This window comes from Miscanthus floridulus, chromosome 9 (genome assembly GCF_019320115.1).
Source record: "Miscanthus floridulus cultivar M001 chromosome 9, ASM1932011v1, whole genome shotgun sequence".
NCBI classification, from domain to species: Eukaryota; Viridiplantae; Streptophyta; class Magnoliopsida; order Poales; family Poaceae; genus Miscanthus; species Miscanthus floridulus.
In genome coordinates this window covers 40,232,298-40,240,710 of record NC_089588.1, presented here as the reverse complement: position 1 = coordinate 40,240,710, position 8,413 = coordinate 40,232,298, and positions in this window count along the sequence as shown.

The following is an 8,413-nucleotide window of genomic DNA, read 5'->3' as shown; positions in this document are numbered from 1 at the left end:
TGGAGCATTGTATTTAATATGTTGAGTGGTTTTGATTTCAATTCAAAAGGATCCAAAAATCATTTGGAAATGGAATTGGAAAATTTATTTGGAAAAAAGAAAAGGAAATACTTTTCCCTCCCCTTCCCTTTTTCAATTTGGCATGTTGGCCCATTCTCCCGCCGGCCCGCTTGCCTTCCCTCCTTTCCCCTCCTTCCTCTCTTCTTCCTAGGCCGGCCCACTCGGGCAACTGCCAGTCGCGCTGCCTTCCTCAACCGCCGCCTCGCGCCTCAGCCGCTGACCGCTAGGGCCCGTGCGTCAGCGCCTTCCTCCACCTCCCGCGCGCCCTGCGCCAGTCAAACCGCAACCGCCGCCATGCCCCCACTTCGCATCCTGGGAGCGTCCTCCCCCACGCCCGACCTCTATAAAACGGCGCCAAGCCCATCGCCACCCCTCCCTACTGCCTCCCCCGCTTCCCTTTTGCACTCGCTGAGCACAGCGGAAGCCGCAACCGTCGCACCGAAAAACACCGAGGTCCGCCGTCCCTGAGCCGCCTCCATCTCCATTTTTCCCCGCGGTGAGACCCCCTTGCTTCCCTCGTTCTCCCCATGCCTTTAATTCCATGTTTCTTGGCCTCTAGAGCCCATTTCACGGGTGCCCGTGAGCTCCACGTCGCCGGCCGTGGCAACCACCGCCTCGGTCATGTCCTCCGTCCTTTTTCTCGGCCTAGGCGAGTTCCCCTTCATCTCCTCTATTCCCCGGTGCCCTCAGTTAGTCAAACCATGGCCTGTAGGCCATGATCCGCATGCGCCGGTGACCTCCTTGCCGGGCAGCCACGGTGCCCCGCCGCGGCAGCCACTGTTCCGGCCACCACCTTTCTCTCTCTTCCCCCAGATCTAATCAGAGCCGTCCGTTGCTTGATCAACGGCCCAGAGAGGCTGATACCCCTTCGCGGGTCATTTTGCTAAAGTGCCACCATGTTTTGCCTAATTGAACTCATAGTCCTCGGCCGGTTTAATTAATCTGAAATTGATTTTATTTAAATTCAGAAATAGTTCATTCTATTTACAGAAATGCCACTGCATTGTTTTGCTTATAAAATCATCGTTTTAGCTCCGAATCGACCCGTTCAAATTGTGTTATTTTTGTAATTGCATAATCTACATGTTAGTACCACTGTTAAACATGTTTGCAACATTTAAATTTCATGGTTAGGTTTAATTAAATAAATTGCTATAGGGAACCCCGTTTAATTCATAACTTTCGTATTTTAGCTCCGTTTTTCGTGAACTTCGCGTTGACGTGATCGTAGCGAGACGTAGATTCTTTTCATAAACATTTTATCTTGTTTTATATACTGCTAGTGTACTGTTCTAACTATATGATTGTTTGCTTTGCATGAATGTTCCTGAAATGTTGTATGTTGCCGTGTTGGTCGTGTTCAGACGGTGAGGATAACGTTGGTGACCAAGAGTTCTTTAATGACCAGCAGGGCTAGCAGGAGTTTGTTAACCAAGGCACGTATGGCATGAGATCTACCTTGATGTCCTATTCACCATTTATTAATTACTCATTTGTATGTGTCTAATTTTGATACCCGTAAGGACATCCTAGTGATTGATTATCTTGTTCCTTGTCTCCTATGGGTTATATGCATATGGGTAGTTTGCTAGCGCTCAATGTAACTATACATGATCTACATAATGAAATAATGGTTCTATGGAACGAAAAGGTAAAATTGTCTTTTAAACAACTGAATTATCGGGAGAAGGAGCAAATGACTTTCGTTCATGATGCTCTCGGCCCTCCATAAGGACTTATCTATCGGCAAAAGCTTGGACTGACAGTGCAACCATGAGGGTCACATGGCTGTGACTTTAGCTTAGTAATAGGACCTTTTCTAGCTTGTTAGAGGTTACCTTTATGGCGCAAAAGGGGCTTGCCACATTGGGTATAGGGCTACCTCTGTTCCTATGTGTATAGCCGCGATGGACATGTGCCATAGGAAAGGGGGGGGGGGTTCCTACATCTGCCTACCAAGGAAACCTAGCGGTCCTAACTTGTTAGAGAAACCTATGAAATGGCTTCATAGTGTACCCCGCCCGCTCACCTTGGCAGTGTTATGGGAGTAATTAACCCGGGCATAGGGGAAACATGACTCACGGTGAATGTGCATAACCTCTACAGAGGGTTACAAACTGTTATAATAGTCGTGCTCACGGTCACGAGCGGCCTGGAAAACTCACAGAATAACTGGTTAATTATTGTTGTTCATTTATGATGTTCTATGATGATAATATGATGAAATTGATTCTGATATCTGATCATGTGGATTTAATTGGGGCTTAAGCATAACTTGATAATAGTTGATGATAAAATCTTGACCTACTAAAAGTGCTAACTGCAGTAAACCAGAGTCAACCTTTTTGAGCGTTCATAACCCCATGTTATCTTGTTAAGTACGGGAAGTACTTACGCTTGTTTACTTTCTATATTTGGATAAAAATCTCAGGTGGGTAACAGATGTTAATGAGTATGAGGAGTTTTCTGAGGACTATTAGGCTTGTGGTCAACCAGTTGACCGTTCCCGTGTTGGAGCTACCACGAGAGAGCAACTTTCTTTTATTTTCCGCTATGTTGTGTAAGACTATGTTATGGTATTAATCATGATGGAAGATACACTGTGATGATACTTTTGTAATTTGTCAACTTATGTGTGTGACTGATCCCTGGGCACACATGAGCTTAGTGCATTCAATTTTATTCTTAAAATTTTGTGTGACAAATTTGTATCAGAGCCGTGTTGACTGTAGGACGCAAGCCTAGTTAGAGATGGTCGTTTTAGCATCTTTGCTCCACTGATTTCATGCTTACTGTCTCATTCTTGTTATTTTATTAAAATATTTATGCTTTTCATACCTTAATCTATTATATAAAATTGTTGATTCTAATTCTATCTTACTCTAAATCTATAGATGCCTCGTAACCTGAAGATCGCCCGCCCCAGCACTGCAGGCTACCGTGCCATGTTCACACCTCGTGCTCCATAGGTGGAGAAGGAGATTGTGGTCATCTCTGATGATGAGGAGTGGATGGCTACCCCGACTCCTGCACCAGCACCTACTCCCACTCCAGCTGTTGCACATGTCTATGCTGCTGTAGCTACACCAGCAGAGTCATCAGCTACTTCACCTACGCCTGTGCCATCCCCAGCTGTCCCTGTGGTGGATGAGGAGATGGGCTGGACGTGCAAGTACTACTTCAAGCAAGCCTCGGAGACGGCCTACTACCACACCCTCCTTACTCATGTGCTAGATGACTACTACACTGATCTGCACGCCTCCATCAACTACTACTGTGCGGAGTACCAGCACCCTTTGGAGGCAACTCTTTGGAAGGTAGAGCTGGTTGTCACTGCCTGGAATGACATAAAGAATGCACATGAGGTGGAGACTGTCCATCTTGCCACTGCCAGACGGGCTCATGCATTGGATGGAATGGAAGATGCAGCGTAGGACGCTTACATCTACTACCATGGTCATCGTTTGAGGCCATGAAGGAGGATCATTTTAGGTTCCTTCCTCACAATGATCATGAGGGTAATTGACAGGTCCTGGCACCACCAGAAAGTGATCCAACTCTGGAAGCAACTGTGCAACATGTCCATGCCATGTAGGGGGTAGATGAAGAGGTCAAGGGAGAGCTGCGAGCATCGCAGAGGGCCGAGAGGTGCCTCCAGAAGCAAGTTGACGTACTGTGTGCTCAACTTGGGCTGCCACCTATCTACAAGAAGAAGCCCCGGTCATTCACCATGATTGACACCGCCCCATAGATGTTAGGTGTCTTATTTAAAGCTACGACGTTGTTAGTTCGTGAGTCATGTTTAGTCTTGTCTTGTCTTGTGAACTTTAGTGATTAGATGTTTTTAATTGTGAACTTGGATGATTTGGAGTTTGTTTGATTGCTGGAAGTTTGTGGGCATGTCCACAAATTCCATAGATTTGAACCTTAAGTTTAGATGAGATCTTAATGCAAATGGGTTGCTTTATCTTATCTCTGTTGTGCTATTTTCTGGAGCAGCCTATGTTCTTTATCTTGTATCTCGAAATCTAGGCTGCCAAAAATTCTGACATTTTTGTGGAGATATCTAGACTTCTGTATCTTTCAAATGTCTCTGGAATCAAGTCAATATCTGTTCAGGTTTGTGAGATCTAGCTGCTACAAGTTGATGTTTCTGCGTAGACTAGAACTCAGAACAGATTTGGTTTAGCTTTGTTTTTGACCATGTGTATGTCAGAACCTGTAAAAGTGTTCTAAACAAAAGTTGTAGCTGATCTCCTAAGCTTTCTAACCGTTCTTGGTACGCCTCTGTTGGGTCTCTAAAACTCGAGTTATGATAGATTTACTGAACTTCTCTATTTGAATCTTGTTCAGAAAATTCTCAGCATTGTTCCTTATCTTTTATAAGCTCTCTATAATTTGGAAATCTCTAAAATTTTGCGCATTTGTTGGAAAGCAGATGGCCACAAGAGGAGGAAGAGGCAGAGGCCGTGGTCGTGGACGTGATGCTCTCATGAATCCACCACCACCACCACCAGTGACTACGGAGCAATTGATGGGAATGCAAGCGCAGTTGATGCAAGCCATGATGCAACGCTTGGATAACGAACCTACAAGAGGACCACCGCTTGTTTAGGTCAGAGACAAGCGTGGAGAATTCATGAAGGGTCGCCCTCCGGTGTTCACCCATGCCTCAGACCCCTTGGAGGTAGATGATTGGTTGTGTGCTGTGGAAAAGCAACTTAATATAGCACAATGTAATGATCTTGAGAAGGTGTTGTATGCTTCTGGTCAACTCTAGGGAGCAGCTCAGGATTGATGGGATTCTTTCTAGTATGGCGCCCCAACGATGCTCCTGCTGTCACCTAGCGGGAATTCAAGGATAATTTCCGGTCATATCATATTTCTGATGGACTAGTAGAATTGAAGTAGGAGGAATTTAGGTCCCTTAAGCAAGGATCCATGTCTGTGGTGGAGTATCGTGACAAGTTTGCTCAACTATCACGCTATGCTCCAAATGATGTAGCTGAGGATAAGGAGAAGCAACGCCACTTCCTTAAGGGACTTTATGATGGACTGTAACTCCAGCTTATGTCCAACACATACCCTAACTTTGAGTCATTGGTGAACCGCGCTATTGTGATTGACGATAAGCGCAAAGAGATGGAAGCCAAGAAGAGGAGGCTTCAAGGGCAAGCTTCTAGAAGCAACACCCGCCCGCGTGCCTATTCCTAGCAAGGTTTTTAGCATAGGAATCAAGGACCATCTAACTAGGGAAACCGTGGTCAGTATCCTTAGTGTAATCAGTTCCAGCAACGCCCTCAGTACCAGCAACAGTTTGGTAATCAGCATCCCCTGCAATAGACCGGTAATCCGGCATCACGCCAGGGAATGCCCAACAATGCTCCTATGAAGAGTGGTGCACCCAATAACCCCAACGCATGCTACTACTGTGGAGAAGTAGGTCACTATGCTCATTAGTGTCCAAAGAAGCAGAAGCAGCAAGCTCCACAGAACTAGAATGGCAATCCAAAGTTCAACGCCCGACCACCTCACACTGCTAAAGTGAACTATGTGTCATCTGATGCAGCTCAGGAGACGCCCAAGGTCATGTTGGGTATGTTCAGTATCAACTCTATCTCTGCTACAGTACTTTTTGATTTCGGTGCTTCGCATTCTTTTATTTCTCAAGCTTTTGTTAGAATGCATAGCATACCTTTATGTGCCATCAAAAACTCCATACTAGTAAATTCACCGAGAGGTAGCATGCCAGCTTCTTATTGGAGTCTCTCAACTAGCATTTCCTTAAGGGGGATAGACTTCAAAGTGAAACCTATTGTGTTGAGAACAGCGGGAATTGATCTTATTATGGGAATGGATTGGATGAAACAACACCAGTCAGTGATTTAGTGTCAGGAGAAATCTGTTGTTGTGACATCACCCAATGGAGATAGAATCTGTATAGAAGTGGTAGTGCAAGCTCAGCCAACAGCCACTGTGAACCAGCTGGATGGTGATGCCAATAAACAAGATCATGTTGTGGAGGAGTTCCCGGATGTCTTCCCCGATGACTTGCTAGGTATGCCACCTAACCGTGACATTGAATTCATTATTGAATTATTACCTGGAACTACACCAATAGCTAAACGTCCATATAGAATAGGGGTTAATAAATTAGAAGAGCTTAAGAAACAACTAAAAGAGTTGCAAGAAAAAGGTTTCATATGCCCTAGTTCTTCCCCATGGGGGGCACCTATGATCTTTGTGGATAAGAAGGATGGTAGCCAACGGATGTGTGTGGATTACCGTTCACTTAATGAGGTTACTATCAAGAATAAATACCCTTTGCCAAGGATTGATGATTTATTTGATCAGTTGAGAGGAGCATATGTGTTCTCCAAGATTGATCTCCGCTTAGGTTATCATCAGCTTAAGATTCAAAACTCAGACATACCCAAGACAACACTCACTACACAGTATGGCTTGTATGAGTATACCGTTATGTCTTTTGGATTGACCAATGCACCTGCATACTTTATGTATCTGATGAATAAGGTGTTAATGGAGTTTCTTGATAAATTTGTGGTAGTATTCATTGATGACATACTGATATTCTCCAAGACTGAAGAAGAACATGCTGAATATATAAGGTTGGTCTTACAAAAGCTTAGAGAACATAAGTTGTACGCTAAGCGGAGCAAGTGTGAGTTTTGGTTGAAGGAGGTCTCTTTTCTGGGTCATGTTGTCTCCAATGGTGGAATAGCAGTGGATCCAGGCAAGGTGCAAGATGTATTGAATTGGAAACCACCAACCAATGTAAGTGAGATTCGTAGCTTTTTAGGATTGGCTGGGTACTACAGGAGGTTCATTGAAGGTTTTTCCAAGCTTGCTAAGCCTATGATAGCTCTATTAGAAAAGAATGCTAAATTTGTATGGTCCGATAAATGCTAGGCAAACTTTGATGAGCTAAAGAAGAGATTGACTATAGCTCTAGTATTGATTTTGCCCGACTTAAGCAAGAACTTCTCTATATATTGTGATGCATCTCGTTTGGGCCTTGGATGTGTGCTTATGCAAGAAGGAAGAGTGGTGGCATATGCATCTAGACAATTGAGGAAACATGAGTTGAACTACCCTACTCATGACTTGGAATTGGCAGCTGTGGTTTATGCTTTGAAAATTTGGAGACATTATCTAATTGGGCAAAAGAGTGATATCTATACAGATCACAAGAGTTTGAAGTATATCTATACCCAGTCAGATCTAAATCTGAGACAATGTCGTTGGTTAGAATTGATCAAAGACTATGATTTGGAAGTGCATTATCATCTGGGAAAAGCAAATGTCGTAGCTGATGCACTTAGCAGAAAGAGTTATGCCAATGGACTTCGAATGACATTTATGCCAGCAGAGTTGTGTGTTGAAATGGAGTATCTCAACTTGAGTTTTGTCATTAATGCAATAGAATTGGTGATAGAGCCTACCCTAGAGCAAGAGATATGCAAGGGTCAATTGGAGGATGAAAAACTTAAGGAGATAGCGGAGAATGTAGTGCTTGGAAAGGCAGCAGGATGGATGAGAATGGTACTCTTTGGTTCGGGAAAAGGATATGTGTACCTGATGTGAAGGCTATCCATGATGCAGTTCTGCAAGAGGCACATGAGTTCGCTTATTCTATACATCCTGGAAGTACCAAGATGTATTTGGATCTCAAAGAGAAGTATTGGTGGTATGGTTTGAAGAGAGATGTGGCAGAGTATGTGGCTTTGTGTGACACCTATCAAAGTGTGAAAGCTGAGCATCAAAGACCTACAGGGTTGCTACAATAATTGAAGATTCCTGAATGGAAATGGGAAGAAGTTGGTATGGATTTTATCATAGGTTTGCCCCACACTCAAAGAGGTTATGATTCAATATGGGTAATAGTGGATCGACTCACTAAGGTTGCTCACTTTTTACCAGTCAAGACTACCTATACGGGTGCAAGGCTAGCAGAGTTGTACATGGAAAGAATAGTGTGCTTACATGGTGTTCCCAAGAAAATTGTGTCGGATAGAGGCACTCAGTTTACATCGCAATTCTAGCAAAAAGTACATAGATCTTTGGGGACAAAGTTGAATTTCAGTTCTGTTTACCACTCGCAAACTGATGGACAGACTAAAAGGATCAACTAGATTTTGGAAGATATGTTGAGAGCTTGTGCACTGCAGTATGGCACTAGTTGGGACAAGAGTTTACCATATAATGAGTTCTCATACAACAACAGTTACCAGAAGAGTCTCAAGATGGCACCTTTTGAGGCGTTGTATGGGCGTAAATGTAGAACACCTTTGTTCTGGAATCAGACTGGTGAAACTCAAGTGTTTGGACCCGA